The sequence below is a fragment of the Heptranchias perlo genome, unplaced genomic scaffold, assembly GCF_035084215.1.
Source record: "Heptranchias perlo isolate sHepPer1 unplaced genomic scaffold, sHepPer1.hap1 HAP1_SCAFFOLD_52, whole genome shotgun sequence".
NCBI classification, from domain to species: domain Eukaryota; kingdom Metazoa; phylum Chordata; class Chondrichthyes; order Hexanchiformes; family Hexanchidae; genus Heptranchias; species Heptranchias perlo.
This window is the reverse complement of record NW_027139537.1, coordinates 2,660,391-2,677,606: the sequence shown is the minus strand read 5'-3', so window position 1 is coordinate 2,677,606 and position 17,216 is coordinate 2,660,391. Positions and strand designations below refer to the sequence as shown.

Sequence of the window (17,216 nt, the reverse complement as noted above, 5' to 3'; positions counted from 1 at the left end):
TCGTTATGCTTTTTTTTTCATTCTTGCTCAAGACCAAAATCGAGAATTCTTGCTTCCTGCAGCACATGAAAAGATTTGCTGCTCCTTGACCTCTCTGTACCGTAGCACGCAGTGAAGCTTAAGAAGTACATGGACCATGGGCTCGCTGAAAACTGACACCACTTTAGTTTCTGGACAATTGACCCAAGTCAAAAGGTGAGTGGAGAATGCAAGAATCTATCCTGCCATCTTTCACATGCTCAGCGAGCACTCGACCAGAATCATGGAAAGGTTACATCACGGAATGAGGCCATTCGGCCCATCGAGTCCACACCAGCTCTATGCAAGAGCAATCGAGCTGGTCCCATTCCCCCTCCCCATCGCTTTTCCTCATATCGTTTTTGGTTCTTTTGCCAATCACCTTAAATCTATGTCCTCTGGTCCTTCACCATTCTGCAAATGGGAACGATTTCTCGCTATATACTCTGTTTAAACAATTCATGGTTTTGAAAATCTCTATCAAATCTCCTCGCAACCGTCTCTATTCCAAGAAGAACAATCCCAGCTTCCCCAGTCTATCCACGTAACTAAAGTCGCTCATCCCTGGAATCATTCCAGTAAATCTCTTCTGCACCCTCTTAAATGCCTTCATATCTTTCCTAAAGTGCGGCGCCCAGAAGTGGACATAATACTCCAGTTGTGGCTGAACCAGTGTTTTCTAAAAGTTCATCATGACTTCCATACTTTAGTACTCTATGCCTCTATTTATAAAGCCCAGGATCCCGTTTGCATTTTTTGACCGCTTTCTCAACCTGCCCTGCCACTTTCAATGCTATGTGCACATATACCCCCAGATCTCTCTGTTCCTGTATCACTGTTAGAGTTGTGCCCTCTGGTTGATATTGCCTCTCATCGTTCTTCCTACAGAAATGCATCAATTCGCATTTTTCTTCGTTAAATTATTTAATTTGCCATGTGTCCGCCCATGCAACCAGTCTGTATATATTCTCCTGAAGTCTATCACTATCCTCCTCACTGTTCTTAACCCTTACCAGTTTGGTGTCATCTGCAAATTTGGAAATTGTGCCCTGTACACCCAAGTTCAAGTCATTAATATATATCAAGGAAAGCAGTGGTCAAAGCACCGACCCCTGGGGAAAACCACTGTCCATCTCCCTCCAGTCCAAAAAACAACCGTTCACCACAACTCTGTTTCCTGTCCCTTAGCCGATTCTGTATCCATGTTGCTACTGCCCCCTTTATTCAATGCCCTTCACACTAGTTGTTTCGCACTCGCCTCCAAGCAGCTCCACGATCAGCAGAGAAATCTTGCCTTGGGTTGGCCCCCTCCCTGACGACAATCAATACTTTGCTCCAATTGGCGTTATCGAGTATTAGCAAGTGAGCAACAGCAGAACGGGAAGCCCCAGTAATCGTGAATGATGCTGAGAAGAGCCCGAGCCTGCGGAAGGTAGACGAGATCTCAGGAAAGGAACAGCGGCCCCGAGTTGACGGAGCAGCGAGAGCCTTGTCTGTCTGACTGATCGAAGACATTTTTGCCTGAAAGCGGTTTGAAGTGTTGTTGCTCAAAGGCACTCCCTGCTGGTGAGCAGAGGCAAATGCTCGAGCAAAACAGCCGTGTTCTGACAGACACAGAAAGCTTTAAGGTTTGACAAAGGAATAGAGGTCTCCTGTGCCTCAGCGCCAACATGTTAAGCCGTAGGCTGCATGTAAAGTTAAGAGAATGGCTTTGAGCTACTTACTCCAAAAGCACGTTTATTACTTCGAACCAGCAAACTTTGATCTGTTAATTGTACTATAGTCCTCCGCTCGACAAGCTGAGCGATCGAAAGGAAGCAGCTTATGTCTCTCTCTTTGGTGATCGTTCACCTTGCACCTTTTGACACTTCCGGACTCGCGGAATCGCGTGGGCATGACCGAGACTGACTCGGTAACTGCTCATTCTCCAGCGCTGTGGGAGTGTGAGTTACTGCATGCTTTTTCAAAACTGGGCCAGTGGAGCAATGGATAACGTGTGGAGGGTCGATACCCGTTTGATTCGAAAGTTTCTGCGAATTTTTTTTATTGCAAAACATATACTACTGCATAAAATTTAAGAATACACAGAGTTAAAACTAAATTTCACAATTTCGAAGCAATACAGTACAATACAGACCGTATCTCACGGTATGAACCGTCCAGTTAAAGGGGCCTCACCTTGTGATCTTACGGTGTGATCCATCCAGTTAAAGGGGCCTCAAAGATTATCTTTCGTTCCAGAGTCCGCTCCGTGGAGCAGGACGAGAAGTGATCGCGCTTCTTCTTCCAGAAGCTGCTCAGGGAGACTTCTGTGATCAGCAGCCTGAAGAAGGAAGAGGGCTCGGTGACGTCTTCACAGACCAACATACTGAGTCCACCCCACCTTGTAATTTGCTAATTTACCTCATGCTCATGCTTTAATATTGCATTTTTTTTGATAAAGATTAGAAAGTTATTTGATAAACTTGAGTAATGAAGAAGGAGAGACAGAAAGCGATAGAGAAACAACAACAGAGCAATAAACAGGTGGAGGGAGAAACAGATATGGAGACATAGGGATATAAAGGTAAACAGATAGATAGCTATATAGATAGATAGATGGATAGAGAGAGATAGATCGATAGGTAAGTAGATATATAGATAGATGGCTAGAGAGATGTATAGATAGAGAGAGTTGGATAGAGAGATATATAGATAGATGGATGGATAGATAGATGGATAGAGAGATATATAGATAGATAGATGGATGGATAGATAGAAGGATAGAGAGATATATAGATCGATAGATAGTTAAATAGATGGATGGATAGATAAATGGATAGAGAGATAGATAGATAGTGAGATAGATGAATAGATAGATAGATAGATAGATAGATGGATAGAGAGATAGATAGATAGGTAGATAGTTAAATAGATGGATGGATAGAGAGATGGATAGAGAGATATATAGACAGAAAGATAGATAGATAGGCAGATGGATAGAGAGATAGAGAGATAGATGAATGGAGAGGTAGATGGATAGAAAGATAGATAGATAGAAAAAATACATTTAAAGCAGTAGAGAGACAATGATACATTCGAATCGGTCGAAGGAGATTGATATTGATTTTTAATAAGGTGAAAATAACAATGGAGATAGTTGAAAGAGATAAAGAAACATAAAATTAGTAGGAAGAGAGCACGATGGACAGATTTATCATTAGAGACAGAGGTAGAGATTGGCAGAAGCAGCGATGGAGAAATGGAGTAAGTTGGAACATTGGTGGTGGGGGGGGGGGGGGGGGGTGCGGGAATAGTCCGTCTTTTTGTGATAGTTTAATTGAAATGTATTGAGTCAATTGAAGATCAATTAGCAATGGACAGCTACAAATTGCCCGGTACAAACTCAAATACCCCTCGCCCCAATAAAGCTATGCTGGTAAAGAAACAACTCTATTGACACCCAAACTGAACTGCAACAAATCAGCAAAGGTTATTTGAAAGACATCTGGTGATGAGCTTCAGACGAAATGCACGAGGGATGTTGCACTGAATTAGGCCGACCATGGAAGGCCCTGCGGTGATATTACGCACCACGTGTTTCTCTGCTCCAATGTTGAGAAAAGACTCGAAATTAATTGAATACAACTGCAGTTCCTCAACGGGATTTTCTCCTGCAGCTTAATATCCTCTTAACAGATCCACCGCCTGTCAAGGTCAACCTGCTTCTCCTGTTCGGACTTTGACATTTCAGTTAATGGTTAGTTAAGGGCTACTGCATTAGTTTGAGGTGCTGGATTGTTTGAGGAACACTATTAATTTGAGGTGCTGTATTTGTTTGAGGAAAACTATTAGTTTGAGGTGCTGTATTTGTTTGAGGAAAACTATTAGTTTGAGGTGCTGTATTTGTTTGGGGAACAATATTAGTTTGAAGTGCTGTATTTGTTTGAGGAACACGATTAGTTTGAGGTGCTGTATTTGTTTGAGGAACACTATTAGTTTGAGGTGCTGTATTTGCTTGAGAAACACTATTAATTTGAGCTGCTGTATTTGTTTTAGGAACACTATTAGTTTGAGGTGCTGTATTTGTTTGAGGAACACTATTAGTCTGAGGTGCTGTCTTAGTTTGAGGAACACTATTAGTTTGAGGTGATGTATTAGTTTGAGGAACACTATTCGTTTGAGGTGCTGTATTTGTTTGAGGAACACTATTAGTTTGAGGTGCTGTATTTGTTTGAGGTACACTATTAGTTTGAGGTGCTGTATTTGTGTGAGGTACACTATTAGTTTGAGGTGCTGTATTTGTTTGAGGTACACTACTAGTTTGAGGTGCTGTATTTGTTTGAGGAACACTATTAGTTTGAGGTGCTGTATTTGTTTGAGGTGCACTATTAGTTTGAGGTGCTGTATTTGTTTGAGGAACACTATTAGTTTGAGGTGCTGTATTTGTTTGAGGAACACTATTGGTTTGAGTTGCTGTATTTGTTTGAGGAGCACTTTTAGTTTGAGGTGTTGTATTTGTTTGAGGTGCACTATTAGTTTGAGGTGCTGTATTTGTTTGAGGAACACTATTAGTTTGAGGTGCTGTATTTGTTTGAGGAACACTATTAGTTTGAGTTGCTGTATTTGTTTGAGGAACACTATTAGTTTGAGGTGCTGTATTTGTTTGAGGAACACTATTAGTTTGAGGTGCTGTATTTGTTTGAGGAACACTATTGGTTTGAGTTGCTGTATTTGTTTGAGGAGCACTTTTAGTTTGAGGTGCTGTATTTGTTTGAGGAACACTATTAGTTTGAGGTGCTGTATTTGTTTGAGGAACACTATTAGTTTGAGGTGCTGTATTTGTTTGAGGAACACTATTAGTTTGAGGTGCTGTATTTGTTTTAGGAACACTATTAGTTTGAGTTGCTGTATTTGTTTGAGGTACAGTATAATTTTGAGGTACAGTATTATTTTGAGGTACTGTATTAGTTTGAGGTGCTTTATTTGTTTGAGGTGCTGTATTAATTCGAGATACAGCATTAGCTTGAGGTACTGTATTAGCTTGAGGTACTGTATTTGTTTGAGCTACTGTATTAATTCGAGGTACAGTATTAGTTTGAGGTACTGTATTTGTTTGAGATACTGTATTTGTTTGAGGTACTGTATTAATTCGAGGTACAGTATTAGTTTGAGGTGCTGCGTTAGTTTGAAGTGCTGTGTTAGTTTAAGATGCTGTCCTAATTTGAGGTAATATATTAGTTCGACGTACTGTATTAGCTTGAGGTGCTGTATCAGTTTGAGGTGTTGTATTAGTGTGAGGTGCTGTATTAGTGTGAGGTGTTGTATTAGTGTGAGGTGTTCTATTGGTGTCAGGTGCTGTATTAGTTTGAGGTGTTGTAGTAGTTTGTGGTGTTATATTATTTTCAGAATCTGTGTCAGTTTGAGGTGCTGTGTTTGATTAAGGTGTTGTATTCGTTTGAGGTACTGTATTAGTTTGAGTTACTGTATTAGTTTGAGGTACTTTATTAGTTTGAGATACTGTATTAGATTGAGATACTCTATTAGTTTGAGGTATTCGATTAGTTTCAGGCTCTGTATCGGTTTGAGGTATTTATTAGTTGGAGATGATGTATTAGTTTGAGGTACTATATTAGTTTCAGGTTCTTTATCGTTTGAGGTACTTTATTAGTTTGAGCTACTGAATTAGATTAAGATGCTGTATTAGTTTGAGGTATTATATTAGTTTCAGGTTCTGTATCGGTTTGTATTCGTTTAAGGTGTTGTATTTGTTTGAGGTACTGTATTAGTATGAGATGATGTATTAGCTTGAGGTATTATATTAGTTTCAGATTCTCGATACGTTTGAGGTACAGTATTAGTTTGAGGTACTGTATTAGTTTGAGGTACTATTTTAGTTTGAGAAACTCTATCAGTTTGAGGTGTTATATTAGTTTGGGGTATCTGTATTGTAAGGAAAGAGTTCGTCTTTATATTGAAGTAATATTAACCTTTAGCTTTTGCCTCTTAAGGAAGGAAGTATAAATCTCTGTTGGGAGAATGAAACTACAATCATTTTATATGCATGCATATGTTTCACATAGAGGCTAGTAGATTCTGAAGTCCAGAAGCTCTTGGATTGCAGCTGATATCATAATACTCGTAAATTAATTATCCTTTTGACATAAACAATTCTCTGACAATCATAACAAGGCATTTAAATCATTCAGAGCTGGTGTGTTTGTGTGTCAGACAGCATTGTGTGCTATTCGTCTTACCAGCTTCACAGGGATGCAGGAGAGCTGTGACATCTGTACGATTGCTCCGTATCATTCCATACTGACGCAGCGGGAAAGGGCTGAACTGGTGAGAGATAAACCCCATTCTGCTCTCTGGTCAATGGGCAAGGCCATATGTTTTAACTAACAAGTTCAAAAGTTACAGTCATAATTAATGCCTAAAGCAGAACACCTGGCTGTGTGGAAGGAGCCTGTTTGCAACACAAAGCGAAATCTAATGGAGGAGTGTAGTTAGCTGATGAGGGAAGTGATAACAGAGAAAATGCTGGAAACCCTCAGCAGGTCAGGCAGCATCTGTGGAGAGAGAAACAGAGTTAATGTTTCAGGTCAATGGCCTTTCATCAGAATCAAGTTGGGCAGTTGTGTTCGGTAATCGTGTGAAACATAGGAATTGTTTCACTCATGTGGGGTGATTTGGGTACTTTTCTGTCTTTGGAAGTTCAAGATCAAAAGTAAAATAAGGGTTTGTCTGGGATTTGAACCCAGAACTTCCCACATATTTGTTCAAACAACCCCAAAGCGAGAATGATACCCCTAGACCATCGAGCCCTTGACAAAAACTAGTCCACTCAAGAGCCAGCCATCGTAAAACCCTTTTTGTTGGCTGTCCTTGATAATCAATTATGAGGACAGCTTCCAAAGACGAGAATTGCATTCCCTTGAGTAAAGAATATTAAGGGATGATCTAATCGAGGTGTTTGAATGATTAAAGGATTTGACAGGGCAGATCGAGACTATTTCCTCTGGTGGGGAGAGTCCAGAACAAGGGGGCGCAACCTTAAAATTGGAGCTCGGCTGTTCAGGGGTGATGTCAGGAAACACTTCTTTACACAAAGAGGAGTGGAAATCTGGAACTCTCTGCCTCAAAAAGCTGTTGAGGCTGGGGGTCAATTGAAAATTTCAAAACTGCGATTGATAGATTTTGCGGCTAATTCGGGAGTTTAATGACTTTGACATTTTTCCCTGTGACTTGTATCGTTTCGATCGATGAAATGTTCGTTAAAAGAGTCAGTGCAAAGAGAGTCAGCAGTTCATTTTTTCCCGAGACACTTCCTTCAGACCTGAGACCGAAAAGTTTGTCCTTTCCGTAGTGTAGCGGTTATCATGTTCACCAGTTACATGCAGAAAGTCCCCGATTTGACCTCGGGGGGAAGCATGTTGTTGGGACTTGCTCCCCATAAACCTCCAGGGTCGAGTTTCTTCCAGCGTGAAAGGGGCGACAAATCTTTTAAAATTTAACAGCGGCTGCACCAGATTCATGGTATAATAAGCACTAAACATTTTTAAGCAGACTCCTAAAATACAGTGTGTAAAATGGGAAGGGATAAAAGTTCATGACATGCATAGCACAAAGATTTATTAACGCTTTTATTGTCACTTGGCAAACAAGTTAGCAATTCCTTCAGTGTGCAACAGAACGTATTAATGGTGATTAAAAAAAACATTAGGTGTCTCACAGACTTGAATTATTTTTGTGCAACGAACTATTCCCAACCACGTGGGAACACTGCATCAAACATATATATTTAAGTATATAATAAGATACATATCTGTTGACCTCCTGGTGCAAAGGTAACGCGTTTGACTCTAGATTCGAAGGCTGCGTGTTTAAATCACGTCGAAGTCACTATTTATCTCATCATTCATATGAGCCTGGATGCTTTCGGAATTAATGCTTTTTAACAGTAAACGGAACTTTGGTCACTAATTATGCGGTGTCAGGGAGGGAAGAGTCATTTAAAAATAAACTACTGGTAGCGTTGAGCAAGTTAAGGCACAGCAGGTGTTGGGAAAAGTGAATGAACCGTCCCAGTTCAGTTGGTTGTTGGTGGGATCTGGCGGAGATTTGATCAGCCCGATCCATTCAACCAAGGTGGGGTGAAAGAAACGGTGTTTGAGAAACAATCATCCGTATAATAACATCCAGGATCCTGTCTTCAGAGTGCGTGGCGCAAAGGTCTGACTCCAGATCAAAAGGCTGCGAGTTCACATCACATCGGGGTCACTGTTTCTTTCACCGCTCACATGAGACTGGATAATTCCCGAATGAAGGTTTTAATTGCTTTTTCACAAAGGAAAAACAGAAGTTTGGTCTCAACCCTGACTCAGTACCTACCCAGTGGCAGGGAGGGAAGTGCCTGACACCCTCATTTATTTCATGCAACAAACTGACACGAACACTGGTATTGATTCAAAATCGACCTGCAGATGGACACACACAGAAAAAAGACAACCACAGAAACAGACAGCAACGACTTGGATAAATATATCTATATATAGCGCCTTTAACGTGGTCAGACGATTTAAGCTCGGTGAACGTGCTTCTGCTTTCTGAAATGTACTTGTCCATCCTTCAGAGGTCACGGGAAATATATTTTTTGCCTTTCGAAATAAGACGCGAAAGGTAGAGACATTTTTTTGTTTTCAACACGGCTGGTGAAATGGCCAGACTATCATAAATTAGGGGTCGCCTTTGAAACATTGAAAGGAGACTACCTAAAAATCACTTAGTGCAAATTTAAAATCACGGTTACTATTTATTTAGATCTCAAAGAAATAACAATAAAAACGTCAGTCAGCGCCCGCGGTGAGATGGTATTGAACTTGTTTACTGCGAAGTTCATCGCTGGGCTAAAGCTGACGCCGCTTTAAAGGACACGAACCCATTCAATGTAAAGGATGAGCTCACAACCAACAGGTCCCGTCAACGTCAAACACCTCCTTTCTTGTTCAATGGAGGGAGCAGAGGCGAGTACATCATCAGACACCAGCAACTTTAAGAAATGGAACAGATAAAGGCACAGATGCAAGTTCCAAATCTTTTCAATGCAAAGTTATTTCACTTTATTTAAAATGCCGTGAGGCTGAAAACGGGTCCCAGATGTTTTGCGTTCAATCGGGATTGTTTTCCAGTGTTTGTCCATCAGGTTTGCAATTCAATTTGTATTGGATATTGAGGATATTTCAGGATGATTGCACAACATACCATGTGTAAAGCAACCATCTTGATAACTTCAATCATCACACACTCTACATCGACGCTGCAGAGACCCCAGCACCCCTTTCAATATTGTTTTTCTTAACTCACAGTTTTCAAAAGGGAATTGGATAAACGCTTGGATGGAAACATTTTCAGGGCTATGGGGAAACAGCAGGCGAGTGGGACGAACTGGACAGCTCTTTCAGAATGTCATCCGAATGGCGCTGTCTGATTCTATGATTCTATTTATCGATCAATTTCCACCTTTCACTGAGCCTCCCTAATTGGAGCGCAGTAATCGTGTCCCTGTGAAATGAACCTGAACAGTTATACGGAAATTAGCGTGGCTGAGCGGTTTGAAACTCTGGTTAGGCTCCTAACAGGAAATTTCCTCTATAAAGTTTGATTAGTTTATCAATTATCTCCCCCCTTTCCATCTTAAATGTCTTTACATATTTTTTGATCTCTTCTTCTACTGTCATGCCCACAATACCAGTCTCCCTGGTAAATACTGAAGCAAAGTGATTATTTAATATTTCTGCCATTTCGCTGTCATTGCCTGTGAGTTTGTCGTGTGTATCCCTTAGTGGTCCTATTCCTATCCTAAATTTTCTTTGGCTGTTGATATGTCTGGAATACTTGGCTTTTTTTTATATTCCTTTTTGCCTTTCTAATAGTTCTTTAGACTTCTTTCCCAGTCTTTTCACATTCCCCTCTCTCCTTTATTGTCTAGTTTGTGCCTTTTTCTTTCGTTTCAATTTTACCCTTATTTCTTTATTCATCCCTTGTGTGTCATTTCAGGCTCGTTTGTTCTTGCTTTTTAGTGGGATATATTTCTCCTGGACTCTATTGATCGCCGTTTTAAATGTTTCCCACTGCTGTTCTATTTCTTTGTCCAGGTCATTAATATGTCAAACATTTCACCGTTCCAAACTTCTCAAGTCACATTTGCATGACAAAGCCAATTGCTTTTGTGGGAGTAGCAAATCAACTTGGCAGAAAAATCAGCTGCAGCCCAATCCACAAATAAAATATTTCCACGTCTTCGTAAAAATAAGCACTGTCAGAAGTGGGATTCGAACCCACGCCTCTGGAAGAGACTGCGACCTGAACGCAGCGCCTTAGACCGCTTGGTCATCGTGACCACCGATGGCATGCTTGATTCTGCATCATTTATGCACTGTTGGCTAGTGAAAGCAGCATGAAAGGTTAAAACGGCACTCGCCCAACGTGGGGCTCGAACCAACGACTCTAAGATTAAAAGTCTGATGTTTTTCCGACTGAGCTAGCCGGGCCTGAAGGCATGTAACAGCCTTATCTGTTATTGCAGCGAGCAGGAGAAAGGCTCCATTTCAAATTATTGGAACAAATTCTGAGGGACAGGAAGAACTGTCACTTCGAAAGGCACGGCCTCATCAAGGATAGTCAGCGTGGATTTGTTAAGGGGAGTTCGTGCCTAACTGACCTGATTGAATTTTTCGAGGAGGTGACAAGGAGGATCGATGAGGGTCGCGCAATTGATATAGTCTACATGGATTTTAGCAAGGCTTTTGAAAAATTCTCACATGGCAGATTGGTCGAAAAAGTAAAGGCCCATGGGATTAAAGGGAATGTGGCTTATTGGATCCAAAATTGGCTCAGTGGCAGGAAGCAAAGGGTAATGATCGACAGGTGTTTTTGCGGCTGGAAGGCTGTTTCCAGTGGGGTGCCGCAGGGCTCGGTACTAGGTCCTTTGCTTTTTGTGGTATACATTAACGATTTGGACTTAAACGTAGGGGGCATGATTGAGAAATTTGCAGGTGACACAAACATAGGCCGTGTGGTTGATAGCGAGGAGGAAAGCTGTGGACTGTGGGGGTTCAGGCAATTTTCTGATAAAAAAAACTCAATCTATCTCTGAGCGAGGAGGGATAATTTATCATGGTGGTAGTCACATCGGGTATCATTTGTGACTTTGATAAGGACTATTTGATGCTGCGACAGGGGCGGAAACCTAAATGGAGAGATTCAGCCCGGGCGCGGCCCCATCGTGCGAGGTGAGACGGAGGGGGTTGGGGAAGTGTCAGAGCTGGGGCTCACCGGTGGAAGTAGCATCAAAGTTTAAAACGGTAGTCGCCCAACGTGGGGCTCAAACCCAGTAGCCAGAGGTCTTATGCTCTCGCAATGAGTCACTGTGGATCAGTTTTCTTTTGCTCAAAGTTATCTGTTTATTGAAGCAAAAGGAAGTTTTTAAAGAAAAGGGGGAGCAGCCACTGTCTGTATCTCTTGCTGGACTTGAAAAAACACATTCCGATTACGAGCAGAGAGAGTTGCCCATTGTGTTAAATAACATGCAATCGCTTTCCAGAATGAGTGGTTATCATGTTCGCTTTGCACGCGAAAAGTCCCTGGTTCGATCCCAGACGGGCACATTATGTTGGAACTTGGTCTCCATAAACATCCAGATCGATTTTCTTCTCCTGCCAAAAGGGGAAACAGTGGCTGTTGCCGTATTCTTTGTCAGCTGCATCTTTTACTTCATTAAACAGATCACTTTGAGTGAGAGAACACTGATACACAGTGACGCTAATTTCAAGGTTTAATCCCTTTAATCTGGAAGGATATATTGGCTTTGGACAGAGTGGCTTTTGAAAGGAGTTCGTCCGGTGGGATGGACAAACCTTTTCCGCTGGTGGGGGACATGGGAACCAAACCAACCATCTACCAAGTTCTCCTGAATTCTACGGTGCAATGGGAAACCGACCAACAAAAGCCCTTTCATTGACCGTGGAGGTTCAGCCAAATTTCTGATAACAAAGCGCTCAATCTATTTCTCTTGTCTATTTCCCGATGTTTCCGGATACTGTCTGCATCTCTGCCTTCTGTTTATCTCACGATGTGTCCACCTGAGGGGTGGTTTTTGAACGAAGACGTGTGTTTGTCTTCTGTTTGTTATATTAAATAAATGAGGTCATCAGGTGCTTCCCTCCCTGACACTGTGGAACCAGAGGCAGACTTTAGAGCAGGGTTCTGTTAATTGTGAAGACGAAAAGAAAACATTCATTGCTGAATTATACAAACCAGCTCTAAGAAAAGAAACTATGACCTCGACGTGATTTGAACACGCAACCTTCTGATCTGGAGTCAGACACGCTACCGTTGCGCCATGAGGCCTGGATGCTGTAATGGGTGTTTGTTTCTATCATTGTTTGTCAAGCACCGCTTTGTAGCTCCAAAATTGGTGGAATGGGTTGTCTTTCAAATCCCCGCCCACTCCCACCGGATGTCAGACAGCATCAGAAGTCTCCTTCACCTGTCAGCGGCAGCATGGCGCTCGCTTCCATCGCCTGCTGTCAGCGGACTGCAGCAAATCCAATTACATTCATCCTGCACCCAGATTTATCACATCACAGGAAAAGGATGTGGGAAACTGCTCAAGATACATAACAGGAGGGGGAACTTCTGTAAAACACGTGGACTTTCGATGTTTAGACTTCGATTAGAACTGCAAAAAAGAATGTGTGAAAATATAAACTGTGGGTGTGATGTTTATATATAAAGTGAATGTTTGTTAGCGGATTTCTCCCGTTGCTGTCGCAAATATGGGTTGTTAATCCATCAACAATAACTTCCGCTTGATTTTAGCCAGAGTGGTTAAAAATAGCAAGTTTAATAGATTGACTTACAACAGATTTGCACTACAGCTGTCTTCAACAATACATTCAACAGTATTATTATTATAATATAACTGTCTACAGATTACATTAATGACAAGCAATCAACACAATCTGACCTCTCTGCGAATCCAGGTATATCAGACCTGACCTTTGCGGACAACCTATGGCGATGCACTTCTGACTGTCCCCTATTGAGAGGTCTAACATTTGAGAAGGGAGCATGCCCTATCTTTATACGATTCGGCTGCATTGTTCTGTACGTAAGCACCACTGATCTTAACTTATGGACGTAAACCATTCCACTTTGCTGACTCTCAGAAACCTCCAAGGATTGTTTATTGTCTTAGTTTTTTTTAGACTTTCTCCGTCATCAGGTTTTGGGTGCTTGGACCAGGTGAGCACAATCTGCGTTTCAGGTATCCAGGACAGCCACGTTTTTCAACATTTCAATAATATTCTGTTTTTCTGTTCTTCCTACCAAAGTAAATAACCTCACATTTCCCCACATTATACTCCATCTGCCACCTTCTTGCCCACACACTTAACCTGTCTCTATCCCTTTGCAGACTCTGTGTCCTCCTCACAGCTTACTTTCCCACCTAGCTTTGTATCATCAGCAAACTTGGAGACATTACACTCGATCCCTTCATCAAGTCATTAAAAGTCTTCTATGGGCATATAAATAGTAAACGGGTAGTAAGAGGAGAGGTAAGACCGATTAGGGACCAAAAAGGAGGTCTGCACATGAAGGCATAGAGCATGGCTGAGGTACGAAATGGGTATTTTGCATCTGTCTTTACCGAGGAAGAAAATGCTGCCGAAATCACAGTAAAAGGGGAGGTACTTGAGATACTGGATGGGGTGAAAATTGATAAAGAGGAGATACTAGAAAGGCTGGCTGTACTTAAAGTAGATAAGTCACCTGGTCCGAATGAGATGCATCCTAGGTTGCTGAGGGAAGTAAGGGTGTAAATTACAGAGGTCCTGGCCATAACCTTTCAATCCTCCTTAGATACAGGGTTTGGTGCCAGAGAACTGGAGAATTGCAGATTTTACACCCTTGCTCAAAAAAGAGTGAAAGGATAAACGCAGCAATCACAGGCCAGTCAGTTTAACCACGGTAGTGGGAAATTTTTACAAATGATAATCCGGGACAAAATCAATTGTCATTTGGACAAGAAAGCCACTGTGGATTTGTTAAAGGCAAATCGTGATTGAGTTTTCTGATTAGTTAACAGAGACGGCTGATGAGGGCAATGTGGTTGATGTTTTGTATATGGCCTTTCAAAAGGCGTTTGATAAAGTGCCACAAAATAGGCTTGTCAAAAGGGGCGATAGTGGCTGCTTGCTTATTCTTTAAAAGCGCTTTCTTTTATTTCACTCAACAGATAACTTTGAGTGAGCGAAAACTGATCCACAGTGACGCTTATTTCAAGTTTATACCCTTTGAATCTGAAAGGATATATTATCCTTGGAAGGAGTGCAGCACAGATTCACCAGATTGTTACCAGGGTGCGATGCCTTAAATTATGAGAAGATGTTATATAAACTCGGCTTAAAGTCACACAAGTCACACTGCAAAAAGTTTTCATTTTTCTTACATACATTAATGACCTGGACTTGGGTGTACAGGGTATAATTTCAAAGTTTGCAGATGGCACGAAATTCGGGAATCGATCAAACAATGTGGTGGATACTATCAGACTTCAGGAGGACATAGACAGCCTTGTGAAATGGATTTTATTAATAGGGGCATAGAGTAAAAAAGCAACAAAGTTATGACAAACGTTCACAAAACACTGATTAAGCTGCAGCTGGAGTATTGTGTTCAATTCTGGGCACCGCACTTTAGGAAAGATGTCAAGGCCTTGGAGAGGGTGCAGACGAGATTTACTAGAATGGTAACAGGGATGAGGGACTTCAGTTATATGGCGAGAATGGAGAAGCTGGGATTATCCCCTTGGAGCAGAGAAGGTTAAGGGGAGATTTGACAGAAGTGTTCAAAATAATGAAAGGTTTTGATAGAGCAAATAAGGAGAAACTGTTTTCAGTGGCAGAAGGGTTGGTAACCAGAGGACACAGATTTCAGGTAATTGGCAAAAGAGCCAGAGGCGACATGAGGGAACATAATTTACACAGCGAGTTGTTATGATCTGGAATGCGCTGCCTGAAAGGCCGGTGGAAGCAGATTCAATAGTAACTTTCAAAAGGGGATTGGATAAATACTTGAAAAGGAAAATAAATTGCAGGGCTTCTGAGGAAAGAGCTTATGGGTGGTGAGACCATTGGATAGCACTTTCAAAGAGCTAGCACAGGCACGATGGGCCGAATGATCTCCTTCTGTTTTGTAACATGTTAAGTGTTGCTGGACGGAGAAGCAACACGTTCCAAATCAGAACAGAGACAGGAGAGTAAGTCAGTTCACCATTGTTGTTAATGAAATAGTAACAGTTTCCGTAGTGTAGCGGTTATCGCTTTTGCTCGCACACACGAAAGGTTCCAGAGCATAAATATTATGTTGAAACTTGCTCTCCATAAAAATCCAGGGAGGAGTTTTTTTCTCCTGCCAAAAAAGGCGACAATGGCTGCTCCCTTATTATTGAAAAGCTGTATCTTTTACTTCACGAAACTTTGAGTGAGAGAAAATTGATCCTCAGTGATGCTCATTTCAAGTTTTATTCCCTTTTATTCCAAAAGGGTATATTGGTCTTGGAAGGAGCGCAGCCCAGATTTACCAGAACGTTAGCAGGGCTCGAAGGGTTAAATTATGAGCAGCGGTTACACACTTGTATTCCCTGGAATATAGAAGGCTTTTTAGGATTTTGAAAGGTAGATAGACAAAACCTTTCCGCTGGTGAGGGAGTCTAAGACAATATCACAATGTCACAATCTCTGTTTAACGAGTGAAAACGGCCATACGCATCACTGTGAGTGTCAGAGACGAGTCTCAAGGTGCCGCGTCCTGTACAGTGAATGTCAAAACTTTTAAAAGTTGCAGAAAGTGTTAGGGGTTCAGATACACAAACCTCTAATGGGAATGAGATTTTTTCAGAGGTTGCAGCCTTCCCTATTTCTCTTGCCCTTTGCGAGACACCTGTTCCGGTTTAAATTCACAAACTGGGTGAGTTGGTGATCACGGTACAGCAGACTCAGCGGTCCCGGGTGAGAGAGAGAGAAATCAGCCCGGGCGCGGTCACAATGTGCGCGGTGACACTGCACGGGAGGTCGGGGTGCGTCAGAGCTGGGGTTCGCTCCGAAAAGCAACATAAAATTTTAAAAGAGAACTCGCCCAACGTGGGGCTCGAACCCACGACCCTGAGATTAAGAGTCTCATGCTCTACCAACTGAGCTAGCCGGGCGTACGTAATCATGCCTCTCTTGTCTGTCATTGCAGTAAACTCGCCCCTGGGTGTCCATGTGCAGCAATCCCAACATGACATCCATATCATTGACTGTGTTTATCTCTGTGTGTGTGTCCACCTGCAGGTTGATTTTGAACGAATACGAGTGTTTGTCTTCTGTTTGTAACATCAAATAAATGAGGGCATCAGACACTTCCCTCCCTGACACTGGGGAACCAGTGAGACAGACTTGTTATTGTGAAAACGCAAATAAAGCATTAATTGCGGAATTATACAGACTCTTATCAGCACCAATGTCGCTTTACAATATATACTCGCCAATAAATAAATAATACAGATACATGTAATATATTTGCAACTAACAGAGTCAATAAACCAGAAATATTATTTGTACCTAATACAAACACTCCCAGATATATTTAGCAACCTTATACGCGTTTCCTGGTGGTCCAGTGGATGCGATGCCCAGTCAGGGAATTTGCTCTCATAAAAAGCATTGTCAATTTTGTATTATCATCGCAAATTCACGGCACAGAAGGAGGATATTCGGATCATTGCGTTCGCGCCGGCCGAAAATGAGCCATGCAGTCTAATCCCACTTTCCAGCACTTGGTCCGTAGCATTGTAGGTTCCGCCACTTCAAGTGCATATCCAAATGCTTTCTGAATGTAACGAGGGATTCTGCATCTACCACCCTTTCAGGAAGTGAGTTCCAGACCCCCACCACTCCCCTCTAATCCTTCTATCAATCACTTTAAATCTATGCCCCCTGGTTATTGATCTCCCTGATAAGGTAAATAATTCCTTCCCATCCACTCTATCTCGGCCCTTCATAATTTTGTACACCTCAATTAAATCACCCCCTCAGCCTCCTCTGTTCCAAAGAACACAACCCCAGCCTATCCAATCTTTCCTCACAGCCAAAATTCTCCAGCCCTGGGAA

General features: G+C 41.9%; 2 non-coding genes across 2 annotated transcripts; both read right to left on the bottom strand.

Annotated features, from left to right (window-relative positions):
* Positions 1-12,336: 12,336 nt before the first annotated feature.
* Positions 12,337-12,408, bottom strand: trnaw-cca (transfer RNA tryptophan (anticodon CCA)). Its single transcript has one exon. It is a non-coding gene; the product is annotated as a tRNA-Trp (tRNA).
* A 3,789-nt stretch (positions 12,409-16,197) lies between these two features.
* trnak-cuu (transfer RNA lysine (anticodon CUU)) lies at positions 16,198-16,270 on the bottom strand. The gene has a single exon. It is a non-coding gene; the product is annotated as a tRNA-Lys (tRNA).
* Positions 16,271-17,216: the final 946 nt, after the last annotated feature.